Source organism: Dipteris shenzhenensis, chromosome 4 (genome assembly GCF_047967505.1).
Source record: "Dipteris shenzhenensis isolate YYH24624 ecotype China chromosome 4, Dip_SZ_1.0, whole genome shotgun sequence".
Classification (NCBI taxonomy): domain Eukaryota; kingdom Viridiplantae; phylum Streptophyta; class Polypodiopsida; order Gleicheniales; family Dipteridaceae; genus Dipteris; species Dipteris shenzhenensis.
Window position 1 is genome coordinate 58963825 of NC_141599.1, and position 13650 is coordinate 58977474.

The window sequence follows — 13650 nt, forward strand, 5'->3', positions numbered from 1 at the left end:
TGCTTTGCTGCAGCTAGCCTTTCTAATTGCTAGGTACAGCCAGGTGTAGTTGTTTTGCTTGTCTCTGTCTCGCCAAGACTCCCTTGACGAGTGTTAGAGCTGCCAAGACAGATTTAGCTGATTTTTATCCTGCCAAAACTCCCCTAGTGGGTATTAGAGCTGCCAGGTTAGAGCCCTCACCCAAAAATCGGAAGGAGGGCTGCAATGGGATATCACACTGGACTGGGATGCCTTTTTTTTATTGCATTGGAGGACGAAAGTGCCTGTAAACGGATTATTCAGTTGGCTGTCTTTGGGCTGATGCACTACGGTGCTTTTCTTGTATTTGAATGCCTTCTAAATAAAACATTAAAAAATTACTGAAATGGGCGCTAAGTTTAGGGCCAATCTGGTGTGTGGTGTAAGATGGGGGCAATCTAGCTCACGGGTGTTTGTTTAAGTTGATTTGGATTGCTGTGGAAAGTTTTAAGTGGCTGTAAATTAAGTATTTGCTGGTTATTATATGTTTACTGCCCTTTGGAGATTCCGAAGGCCGGTTACACTCTCCATCTCAATGAAGTGTGCACCATTCGACCTTTTTCCTGGAGCACAGCTAGTTTTCAAGCAACAATATAGGCTAAACATGAAAGAGAATATAAAATTGCTAGGCAAATATCAGACTATGTTCGTATGGGACATATTTGTCCAAATAAATCTTCAAGGGAAGCACCAATCATTTAATGGGCAAAAACAATACATGTGACTGGACTATAAAGGTCTCAATAAGATAAGCATGAAAAAGAAATATCGTTTGGTCAATATGGATGACCTCATAGATCACTTGCATGGTGCGGTGTATTTCACCAAGCTTGATCCATGTATGGTACATCTGATCACAGACATGAAATCCTTCATAGGATTCACTCAGTTATTCTAGACTTTCATTCATGAGTATGTGTGTATTGCACCACCCTTTTGACAGCATCACAAATCAAATATCCTATGCATGAAAAGGAGCTATCGATTGTAGTTCATGCATTGAAGAACTCACGGCATCGATTATATGGCTTTGATTTTGTCGTACGTAGATAACACATAAAACAAGTACTTCTATAGTGTTTCAAACTTGAGTGGCCATAGGGCCAGATGGTATGAGCATATGTAGGATTTTGACTTTGAAATCCAATGCGGAAGAGTAACCACTAATGTGGTGGCTGATGCATTAGGTGAACTTTATGAGTTTACTGAAATCTGGAGCGATCTCTTTCTATCACTATCATTGCTTTAGTTATACTTGGTAGCAGATCCAAGTAGAGCAACACCCAAATCAACTTGAAGATTCAAGTTTGAGGGAGAGAGAAATCCGAGATCAATATCCCATTCAGAGGATATACTTATGCTTCAAGCTTATGTCTCTTGACAACAATCTGATTTGGAAGATTACCTCCCTTGGCTGAGTTGGCATATAACAATGCAAACATCTAATCTGAATCCATTTGTCTTTATGTGTGGATTCCATCCTAATACTTCGTGGACTATTGATCTGCAAAGCATAAAGGTACAAGCAGCTACTGAGTTTCTGCAATTTCAGCAAGACATGTTGCAATTTATGAAGGAAAACCTTCACAGAGCTCAAGATAGACTCAATTTTGCACAAACAAGAAGAGCTCTCACCTCGTGTATTTGAAGAGGGCTAGTTTTTCTATCCAAATTTGGAGCTCTATGAATCGGTGAGGTTTATTAACTCTCAACTCATAGTTGCAGACCTTTTAAGATTCTCACCGCCTTGATTAATAAATAACACAGCCTATGAGCTGGAAACCTCCTCTGCCAATTGGGAACTCTCAATGGCCAGCTCTACCATGTTGAAGTGCCCCTCCTACAATCCAGGAGTCCGTGTGTAGAACACCTTCTCAAGGTAACTCGATCTCTTCTCAAAATGGGTGCATAGAGGTTGAGCAGAGCTCCCCAAGATGGTATGATCCACTTTCTTTGGCTGGAATCAAGAAAACATGAACGACAACAATGGGAAGTAAGGAGGCTGAAACTGATATGCATATCCCTCCTCATGACCCAAAGGCACCAGGCCAAAAAGTATGCTCTGTAAGAATTTACCTGTCTCAGCACACTATCTGTCGATGAGCTTGTGCTCTTGGAGAAAGAGGATGTCGATCGGTCCACGAGTGACCGAGGTGCGAAGCTGATCCCTGAGGACGTGCTTCTTGTAGTGGGTAAGAACCCCATCCAATCCAACTGACAAACCTCATTGAAGGGGGAGAGATCGGTGAAGGTACTACAATTTTCGTAGCTGAGATCTTGTTTTTTAGCTTTGAGGGTCTCCAACAATCTGACAGCCAGCATCAACATCCAACTGAAACGGCACCCATGGTGAGGGTTAGCTAGGCCCGAACTTGAGTGTAGTACAAGGTTCTACTCTAATGCCAAGTCTTGCAAAACAACCATAGATTACAAAGATCAGATTGGGGGAGTTGGCAAGCTCTCCATCCAGCCACAGATCCAGTACAAAGGATCACCCTCAGAGCCTGAGCTCAGCCAAGCATCACGCTGCATCCATGGCCACAAACCTTGTGTCCTAGACCACACGAGTCCATTAGTTAGGTATTCGTCCAGACCAGCCATAGGCTTGCTCTAGATCTTGGTATCCCAAGGGTTCCATTCCAAGGGATCCCCACAAACGAGTCTACGATTCATATGTACAGACTCACCCATTGATTGTCCTTATCCTAAGGGCACCCGTAGACTGGGGATAGTCTTAAAGTACCAGTCAACCAAACGGTTATTTCTTGGGCCTGATCCCCATCATTAATGCCTGTGATATGCATAATATTTCACCAGGAAGTTTCAGGCTAGGCAATCAATAAGCTATCTTTGCACAGATATGACACTCCTAGGAGTTGTCATGACTATATATGTACTCCCATTTGATAGAAGTTTAGGGACCACCATATTTCTAAGAGGTCTCTCCCTATAATCCAGAACTCCATTTGGTTTATGGAAAACATATGTTGCAATATCTTGTAATCTGACAAGCTCCTCTATTGCTACTACGTTATCAGTTGCGCCTAATTTCTCCTTTAGGTGACTTGCCTTCACATCCGGAGAAATGTACTTTCATTTCAATAAGCACCACTACTTCTAATCACCTCAACTGTTGTCATTCTCATCAAAGAGTTTACGAAGCATTGTCTGTCAGCGTCAAGATTCCGAACTCCATGAATTTGATGCGGAGCTCTCATTAGAGATTGTGGTATTTCACACAGCCACAACAGCCTCCTAGGCATTGCCTTGGCTCTCTAGCTCTCTTTATTGCTTGACAGTGTCACATACAAAACACACAGTCCTCCTTCAAGAGAATACAGTGATTCGTACATTGGCAGCCCTTCAAAGAGTGGGGGAGAAACACACTACAGACCTTTGCATTCATGACAGGCTTACAGTAGCACGACAGGAGCCAGAGCACCTACTTGACCAGAGATCAAGTATCGCTACCATGCTCGAGAGGCCTTTTGGACATACATAGGAGGAAGATCTAATAAGCATTTCTTCTGCATCATGACATGGCAGAGAGGGTCAAGCAGCTTCACGGCGTTCGCAGACCCAATCCCCTCATAGTGAGGCAACAATGGCAAGATGGTGGATAGACCCTCACCCTTCACACGTCACGGGTCATCCATGAAGTCTCTGGCTTTACCGTGGATGCACCCTCCAGCACCTTCCATGGAACCCAAGAGGAGTGATGCGGCCACTCCCTACAAACACTCTTTCTCTGTCTACACAATGAAGAATGCTAGATAAATCCAGCTCTAGGGTATACCCACCAAGAGAGCACACTAGGAGTCCTTTGGTGTCACTTTGCTCCTACAAACTGCTCTTTGAGACGACTTTAGAGTTCCTACCGGAAGAGGCAAATTTCCATTTCTTTTAGCTCTACCAGTACGGTGGACTCTCAGTCAGAGACTTTTGGAGCAGATCCAGATGTCCGAGATGCCTTTAGTCTTGGAATCTACTGAGCATTGTATTTGGGAATGCAGAGACGTGCAGACGATTTGGTACGGCATTGCACATTTGCTCAATACGATGAGACAGGCGCCCCTATACATCACTTGGGGCTCTGTGGCTTGGCTCACATAGTCCGGTCCACCTGTCTCTTTTACGAGGAAGTACGTTCATAGCTAGTAGAACCCCCCAACTCATCAATCCAGATGTAATGCCGCCCTCCCTGCACAGACATCAAACCTTCCCCATAGACTCAGCTTCAGAGGTCATTGCCACTCTCATTGCATGGCTGGAGATCCACATGCGCTAAGGCCTTAGATGGGACCTAGATTTTTGCCTCCCAGTCACTCGCCACTGCGATTTGCCAGGATATCATCACACCCTCTTGGCCAATTGGAGCAAAATCCAAGGTTCTTCACGTCACCAATGGCCAGGAGCTTTCATGAAAGAAGAAAGAAACAAACAAATTCTATTAAAGTTTTCAAAATATATACCTTTGTAAGACTAGAATAAGTCCAATCATACAAATTTAGAAAATTTGTTGTTCTAAAGATCAAAAATCTACAAAGAAAATAAAAGAGAAAATGAAAGAGAAGAAAAAAGAGGTAAACAAAAACTTTTATGAAAAGCAAAAGGAAGACATACTTAGCAAGCAAAGCAACACTTATGTCGTCATCAGTGCCCAAGCATAAGCAGCTATACTGGGTTTCTAAAGTTTTCAAAAGACCAAAAAGGGTCGATGAGATTGAAAGAAAATGATACAATGAAACTGATGGGTGGAGCCACTAAACGGGCATCAACACCCAAGACAAATACCAAATCCATAATCCATAACCCTGCCCATGATGGCATCGATACATAAAAAGGAAAAACTTTTTGAGTGAAGGCCAGTGAGAGTGTCAGCCCTAGGAGGGGGGCGTCAGTGTGTGAGGCCGCAAAAACCCTATAATAGGGCGCTAGTATCTGTCGGTGTGTACAGCTTGTTGAAGTCTCCTAGCTGTAGCTATGCGGCGGCGAACAAGTGCCACACTCAGTCCTGTGGGTCGTACATCGGGTCCAATAAACATGAAAGCTAGGTCCCCAAGCGTGATCTATGCCTCAATGTGCTGGCAAGTCTAACACGCGTTTGTCTCTGGTTCGGGCCCCCATGACCGCCACTGGGCCTTCATCGCACTTCCACTCTTGGAGAGGAAGAAAGAAAGTTTATTAAAGTCTACTAAAGACGGATGGGTCTATGAGACTGATAGACAACTTGATACAATGAGCAAAAGGGTGGAGCTACTAAGCAAGCATCCTAATGGAAGTTCATTTTCTTGGGGGGAAATTTTTAATTTATAAAATTCATGCCATTCCAAGATCACTTTTAGTTTATCCAGATCCATCTTGATTTTATGATGCAACAACAATGTGACCTAGGAACCCGATATCTAACAAAAAGAACTCGCCTTTCTTGTGTCTATAAAAATCTGATTCTCTCTTAGCAAGTCGAACACATTGCCAATGTCTTATATGCTCTTGTTCCCTTTTACTAACCACTGGCATGTTGCCATGGATTCTAGAGCACATGGGCTGGGTTCTCTTCCTTCTGACCTTCTCCCAACACCTCCTACTTTGGATTTTCCCTTTTCAGCCACCTGCTTAACTAATCTTATTCTTATTTGTTATTTCTTAACACTTGAGCTTGCTTTCAAACCATATGCACAAGACTTCCTTTTTGTACCTTTGTGTTACGCTCTAGCCGAGGTAGCATGACCTCGGAAGAATCAGTTGACATTTCCCTTAAAGGATCTATCTTTGTAATATATGTGTTTGCGCTTCATGTAAATGATCGGGAGGGATTTAATGTCAAGGTCCTAGGTGAGGGCTGATAGCACCAGACTAGATAGATCTAAGACCAAGGGCCTAGTGCTAAGATTGTGCCTAGGGGCAAGGAATTAAATGCATCCCAAGAGAGGGGTGAAATGTTGCATTAGGAAGGCCCTATATAGATGACATGTGGCATCTAGATCTATCTAGGGAATTGGGGTTTGCTGAGGCTAGAGAGAGAAGAGAAGAGAATGATTCATGTGATTTGGTAACGTAGATCTCTGTCTGGCTCGTGAGCCTTAGTGAAATATGGTTGGGAGGAAATAAATGGTGCTACTCCCGTGATCGAAGGAGAGAACAAAATAGAGAGAGTGTGTGATAATTGGTATCAGAGCCAGAGTTAGAGTAAGAGAGGGGATTCATGGTCTACGATGAAACGGAAGACCTAAGGAGCAGACGGCGAATTAGTATGTGACGGGTCTCTGATCTTTGGTAGCGGTTAGCAGGCGTGGAGCGCAGGCACGTGATATGATACGTGGACTGTTCGTGAGGTTTGATCGACGTTGGTCTACGCAATAAAACAGTTAACCTCCAGGTTCTGAGTCGTTGCTGGAACGAGGGATCCCGTAAGGCAGGTTGACGTAAATAGGTTTGCTGCCCGTGGTCTGCGACGCAGTGAAGGCTTAACAGGACGACTCTTCTATTTGTGACCTCCATGCGATGGACGTAATTGACGAATTACGGATTATGAACTACGACGATGTGATGACGACGTGTCTACGCGTAGTCCTCCCACACTGATCATAGTATTTGATCGGGCCAGACAGAGGTTCGTGTGACGAAGGTCTTCGACATGTTACGTGGCTGTTGTTGTTCGTTGGTCGTTGGTAGAATGTGTCTCTGCTGCGACGAGGTGGCCTTGTTGAAGGCTATTGGGTGCATAGAGAAGCCTGTGTAGGTCGGTTTGTAATACTTGTCGACCTGCTTCCCTGGCGCCCTTGCGGTCAAAGCCCTCCAACGCAACGCAGGCAGCTTGTAAGCTGAGATTGGATCGTGAGGCAGAGACTTATCATTTCGATCAGAGAGCAGGCTTTGGCGACTCGAATTGTGATGTGGAGCTGAGACAGATTCCCTCATACAGATTTAGACCAGGGAGCACTTTACCCATTTTCCCTTTTGTTTCTGTCATTTCTGTTTTGTTAGAAACAGATTCAGTTTGTGGGTTGCAGTGTGCATAAAGGGATAGCTAGTCCATATATAGACTTGTGGTTTATAGCAGGGACAGATTATGCCTGTGCATATGCCTGTGTGCTTCAGTCAGAGTTAGTTGCAGGAATTTCCCTAGTATAGGGAAAAGCGCTATTTGGGTTATGCAGGTGTCAAATGCCTAGTCAGTGTACATGTGGGATTGCAGGTATTCCCTAGTATAGGGAATTGTATCAGAGTGTCAGTACACTGAATTGTGTCAGCTTGTGAATACAGTGTTCTAGAGGTGTTTTTTAAAAATTAAAAAAAAAAAAAACCCCCCAAAACAAAACACCTATTGAACTGAATGGAAGCAGAAGAAGGGGCTTCCAGAAGGGACCTTGGTGAGTCAGGAGTCCGGCCGACCCAGCAGGGATCGCGCCCAGTAGCTCACACTTTATCTGGCAGGATTGCATTGCTGGAGGATGCCTTGCAACAGTTGTTAGCGCAGCAATTACAAGCCAACGCAGGGCAATCTGAACTTAGGAGAGCGTTACAGAGTATGTCTGCCAGACCTTCTCGAGAAGAGAAGGAAAAGGCTCCAATGGAACTGGAGTCTAGTATCCATACGGTCGAGCCTAGGAAGGCTAAAGTGCCAAATATTGCGAATTACAGACCGGAAAAGTATTCTGGTCGGATGAACGACCGTAGCTCCGATGTCATTGAGACCTGGTTACACAAATGGGACGAGGCGTTCGCCATTTGTGAGATCAGAAATGACATCAAAAAGATCCGCGAGGCCACCCACATGTTTAGTGAGGCAGCGGATCGGTGGTGGATTAAACAACAAAAAGATGGCATAGCATCCACTACCTGGGAGGGGTTTAAAAGAGAGTTCATGAAACACTTCTTACCTCCTGACGAAGCATCCCGAGCTTGGGATCAATATAGGAACCTTCGTCAGAGAAATTTATCACTGGCAGAATACACTGATAAGTTTCGAGAGAGTGTAATGAAGGTTGATGAACCCCTGCCTCAATCAATCCAAGTGAAAGATTTCATATTTGGATTGAATGATCGAATAAAAATGGAAGTTCGGGCTAAGTACGCGAACACGCTAGATGATGCAATAGCTATAGCCCTGAACTACGAGGATGCCAAGGGCAGCAAGCCAAGTGGGTTTGCACAGGTCGGAACCCAGTATGGGTATCCGAAGAAATTTGGGTTTAAGAAGAAGTGGGCTAGTAGAGGGAGTGGTTCGCAGCCGAGTGGTCAAGCCAAGCACGCGAGACCGGCTGAAACTCCTAAACCAAGTACCACCATTGGAGTGAAGAGGAAAGTAACCCCAATGGCAGCTCGGGCTTGGTCTAAGTCTCCCTTGAATCCAGAACAAAGGGAAAAAGCGAGGAGAGAAGGCTTGTGCTTTGGTTGCCTTCAACCTCATCAGTGGAGAGATTGTCCACGTAATAAAGATCGTCGAATGGCTGAGATGGTGATCTCAGAGTGCGACGTGGAGATGCAGGGAAGTCCCAGAGCGGAAGAGATGCAGATTCAGCTAGCGGGATCTTCTCAGAGGTTAGTACCTTGTTTGTTCTGTGTGTCTGTTGCTAAGTTAGTGACGAGTGCACTTGATAACATCCTATCTAAGCCCGCAGCAACGGGGTATACAGCCTTCAATGATACGGAGTTAATTAAAATGAAAGGGCAAGTGGCCAGTCATGATGTCATTGTGTTGTTTGACTCGGCGTCAACTCACAATGTGATTAACTCCAAGCTCGTGAAGAGGCTGAAACTAAAGACAAGTCCATCTGACTATGCGTATACAGTCAGGATGGCAGATGGAAGTTCAACTGAAGTATGGGACCAAAGGGTTACCCAATTGGAACTTCGTATTCAGGACTATGCTGAGAAGCTTGATTTTGAAATGACCATTGATTGGAAAAAGCACGTATATCAATTCAAGATGAATGATGTGCTTTATGTCTTGCGAGGTGAAAAAGATATACCTCAGGGACCGTTGGGTTCCGTGATGGAAATCAGAAAGGCTCAAGTAGAGTTTTTATTTCTTTGCACAGCATCGGTAGAGCCGGTGGATGAGTCTTCGGGTAGCACTGATGTTACGCAAAGTGGTGAGATGGCCAAGCTGGCTAATCTTATAATATAGGAGTTCTCTGAATGTTTCAGGGATGAACTACCTTATGGGTTACCTCCAGAGCGGAAAGTTCAACATAAAATTGAACTGATCCCGGGGGCAGAACCTGTAAATAGACCTCCTTATAGAATGAGTTTTGCTGAAGAAGCGGAGGTGCGTAGACAACTGGAAGAATACCTCAAGTTGGGGCAGATTCAACCAAGTTTCTCACCTTTTGCTTCGCCAGTGATATTAAAGAGGAAAAAGGATGATACGTTTCGCCTCTGTATAGATTACAGAGCATTGAATAATATCACTGTTAAGCACAGGTATCCGATGGCTCGGATTGATGATTTGCTAGATGCATTACATGGAGCCGTGATTTTCAGTAAGATAGATCTTAAGTGCGGCTATCATCAAATCCGGATTAGAGCCGAGGATGTGCATAAAACCGCTTTCAGGAGCAGGTTTGGTCATTATGAGTTTTTGGTAATGCCTTTCGGACTTACCAATGCTCCAGCGACCTTCGTCATGCTTATGAACGATTTACTACGTCCGTATATCGGAAAGTTCGTAGTACATTTCATAGACGATATCCTTATATTCAGTAAGAGTGTCATCGTGAACACTTAAGGATAGTGTTCAGTACTTTGAGGAAAGCCAGTCTTTATGTGAATAAAAAGAAAACTATACTGTGTATGGTTAGGCTTGAGTATTTAGGGTTCATAATTACTCCACAGGGGGTAGAAATGGATCCGAAGAAAGTGGCTGCGATACTGACTTGGCCAATCCCTCAGAGTCTGACCGCGTTGCGATCATTCTTGGGATTTGTCCAGTTTTATAGAAGGCATATCAAAGGATATTCCGGAATAGTATCGCCATTGACTGATCTGACCTCAGATAAAGTACCTTTTGTTTGGGGACAGAATCAAAAGGAAAGTTTTAACACCATAAAACAAGCTGTGGTCTCAGGACCGGTGTGAAAAATAGTTGATCCCCAGAAACCGTTGTTCCTAGAAACCGATGCAAGTGGCATTGCGGTAGGAGCAGTCCTCCTTCAAGAGGGAAGGCCAGTAGCCTTTGAAAGCAAGAAGCTTTCTCCCTCTCAAAGGAATTGGCCAACTCATGAATTGGAGTTGTATGCAGTTATCCATGCTTTGAAAACATGGAGGCATTATTTGTATGGTTCAGAGATTTATGTAGATGTGGATCATGATACTCTGAAACATTTTTATAAACAGCTTGACTTGAGGGGCCGCCAAGCTAGGTGGGCAGAGCTCATGCAGGAGTTTAATTTAACGATTCGGTACCGAAGAGGAAAAGACAATAAGGTTGCTGATGCGTTATCTCGCATTATACACAACCTGAGTTTCACGGTATTAGAGAGTGCTCTAATGACCGAGATCAGAGAAACTCAAAAGGTGGACGAGTTTGTCCAGAGCTTATGGCCTAAGGCTCATGTGTTAAAACCCGGGGAAAATGAAAAGGATGACCTGGCATCCAGAAAAGGCCAAACTTATGCAAGATATACCATAAGGGATGGTATGCTAGTTAGAAATGGCAAGGTTGTAGTACCTGGTCAGAATGATCTCAGGCAGAGAGTCATTCGACAATGCCATGCTAGCCCGTGTGCGGGACATCCAGGAGTCGAGAAGACATGATCTCGTGAAGCGAGATTTCTTTTGGCCAAGGATGGAAAAGCATATTCATGAGTATGTGACACGGTGTTTCTCGTGTCAGGTAAGTAAGGCCGAGCGGGAGAAGCCACCCGGACTTTTACAGCCCTTGGAAATACCACTAAGTAAGTGGGAGAGCATTTCCATGGACTTTATTGTAGGGCTACCTGCAACACAAGGAGGATATAATTCTATCCTTGTGGTGGTTGATCGTCTAACCAAGATGGCTCACTTCATTCCGACTAGAGAGTCTGTTAGTGCCCCGCAAGTGGCGGATTTGTTCATTAGACATATATTTCGTTTGCATGGATTACCTAGATCCATAGTGTCAGACCGAGATGTCAGATTTACTGGTCATTTCTGGACAGCGGTATTCGAGACACTGAGGACTGAGTTAGGAATGAGTAGTGGGGATCATCCTGAGACGGATGGTCAGACGGAGAGAGTCAACCAAACTTTAGAAGATATGCTGAGGGCATATGTGTCATTGAGGCAACATACATGGGACAAGTGGTTGCCATTGTTGGAGTTTGCCTACAATGATAGGAAACATTCATCTACTGGGTTCAGTCCGTTTGAGCTGAACTATGGTTATAGGCCAGCCAATCCAACTATAGTTGGAGTACCTCAGAAAGTGCCTAGTGCCGCGAACTTTGTAGTTCAGATGCAGGAGATGCTAGCACTTGCGAGAGCTAATATCCGCCAGGCTATGGATAGAGCCAAGGTGTATGCGGATGAAAATCGATCTATAAGAGTATTTGAAGAAGGAGAAAAAGTTTTTCTTAGAATTCCTTCGCACTCGAAGTCGTTGACTTCAGGAGAGTATGCTAAGTTATCACCTCGATACTGTGGGCCGTGGTTAATTCTAAAGAGAATAGGCAGTGTAGCCTATAAATTAGAATTGCCACAGGGGTGTAAGGTGCACCCGGTTTTTAATGTTTCACGCTTAAAGAAATTTTTACATACAGGTGACTCACTAATCGAAGGTGTGGTTTTGTTTTAGGAGATAGAGGATATTGCAAGGCGCAAACCAACAAGAATCCTGGACCGAGGAACAATGCAAATACGAAATCGAAAGATACCCATGGTGTTGGTTGCATGGCATGGTCAGCCTCTATCCGAAGCTACCTGGGAATCCGTATATCAGTTGCGGAGAGTGTTCCCAGACTTTATCATCGAGGACGCTGATGTCTGAAGAGGGAAGGAATGTTACGCTCTAGCCGAGGTAGCATGACCTCGGAAGAATCAGTTGACATTTCCCTTAAAGGATCTATCTTTGTAATATATGTGTTTGCGCTTCATGTAAATGATCGGGAGGGATTTAATGTCAAGGTCCTAGGTGAGGGCTGATAGCACCAGACTAGATAGATCTAAGACCAAGGGCCTAGTGCTAAGATTGTGCCTAGGGGCAAGGAATTAAATGCATCCCAAGAGAGGGGTGAAATGTTGCATTAGGAAGGCCCTATATAGATGACATGTGGCATCTAGATCTATCTAGGGAATTGGGGTTTGCTGAGGCTAGAGAGAGAAGAGAAGAGAATGATTCATGTGATTTGGTAACGTAGATCTCTGTCTGGCTCGTGAGCCTTAGTGAAATATGGCTGGGAGGAAATAAATGGTGCTACTCCCGTGATCGAAGGAGAGAACAAAATAGAGAGAGTGTGTGATACTTTGTCTATCTTCAGATCTGCCCACTTCCTCAGTGGCACTCAACAATTAGGTTTGTCTCACTCTTGGTTTAGACTTGGCCTTGGTTTGTTTATCTGAAAATTTTCCCTCTTTCGTTGAAACTCAGACCTATCTGCAGCTACTCCAAACTGCCCCTCAGTTTTTCTTTTTGTTTCAATTTGTAGTGCAAGTTGAACTAAATCCTCTAGCTTGGTTATATTGAAGCAATCAATCTTCAACCTTCCAAGGTATCTACTGGCTTCCTTATTTGGACTTTAAAAAAAGTTTGCACTTTTAAAAAAATGGGACACAGTCTATGAGTGTACTCCAAAACAATCGCAACTGCTCTCTGTTTGCAAGCAATCCACTCCATGAGCATGTCACGCTAGAAGTATAGAGACAGAAAGTGCTGTTGAAGCTGATTTTTGAAATCATGTCACTATGTTTAAAGAATGAATAAAAGCTCTGGTTACGGTTGAGTTGATTTCAACTTTACATTTTAAAACTTGGCCAATGACTCATCTGCCCCTTCATCTAAGTGATTAAAAGGGCCTAACATATGTACTTGACCCTAAGCTTCTAATGCTCATAACACATGTACTTAACCCTAAGCTTCTAATGCTAATAAAAATCTTGGTTTCATCCCAAACTTGATTATGATTCTGTGCTTTACCGAACCCTAGGCACACTTAAAGTCAAACTTATCTTGACTAGAACTCCCATGGCCTTCTTATGTGACCACTGACCTGCTTCATCAAGTTCGCATCTCTGTCTAACACACCAAGGGTCACCCCTGAACCCTCTGAATGTGTTAATGCTACTCAGATGGACATGAAAGATCTGTGGGTGTGTGGAGCCATCTCAATCTCATATGGAACGTACTTTACAACCTTATGGAGAATGATCTCAGAGCATTGGCGCCAAAATGTCCAATTGAGCCCATCGCTCAAACCAAGATGAGATACATCAATATGCACTAGTTCCCATCATCCAGTCAACCTGGTAGATGACTGAAACTTAATCAAAGGTGGTCACCATCATAGCATAAGATTCTGGAAGCTCGTATACAAGAAAATAATACTAGTAGGCGTTTCAAGGGTGCACTCTGAGATATGTATAGCCTTGGTCCCCATTTTATAGACTTGCATGGCCTTTTTACCTGACTCAAACTAAGAAATCATAAGCACA

At 43.9% G+C, this 13650-nt stretch overlaps 1 protein-coding gene across 3 annotated transcripts in view; it reads right to left on the reverse strand.

Annotated features, from left to right (window-relative positions):
- LOC147903119 (tubulin-tyrosine ligase) overlaps window positions 1-13650 on the reverse strand; it is a 192800-nt gene that overhangs the window by 87452 nt on the left and 91698 nt on the right. The window lies entirely within an intron of this gene.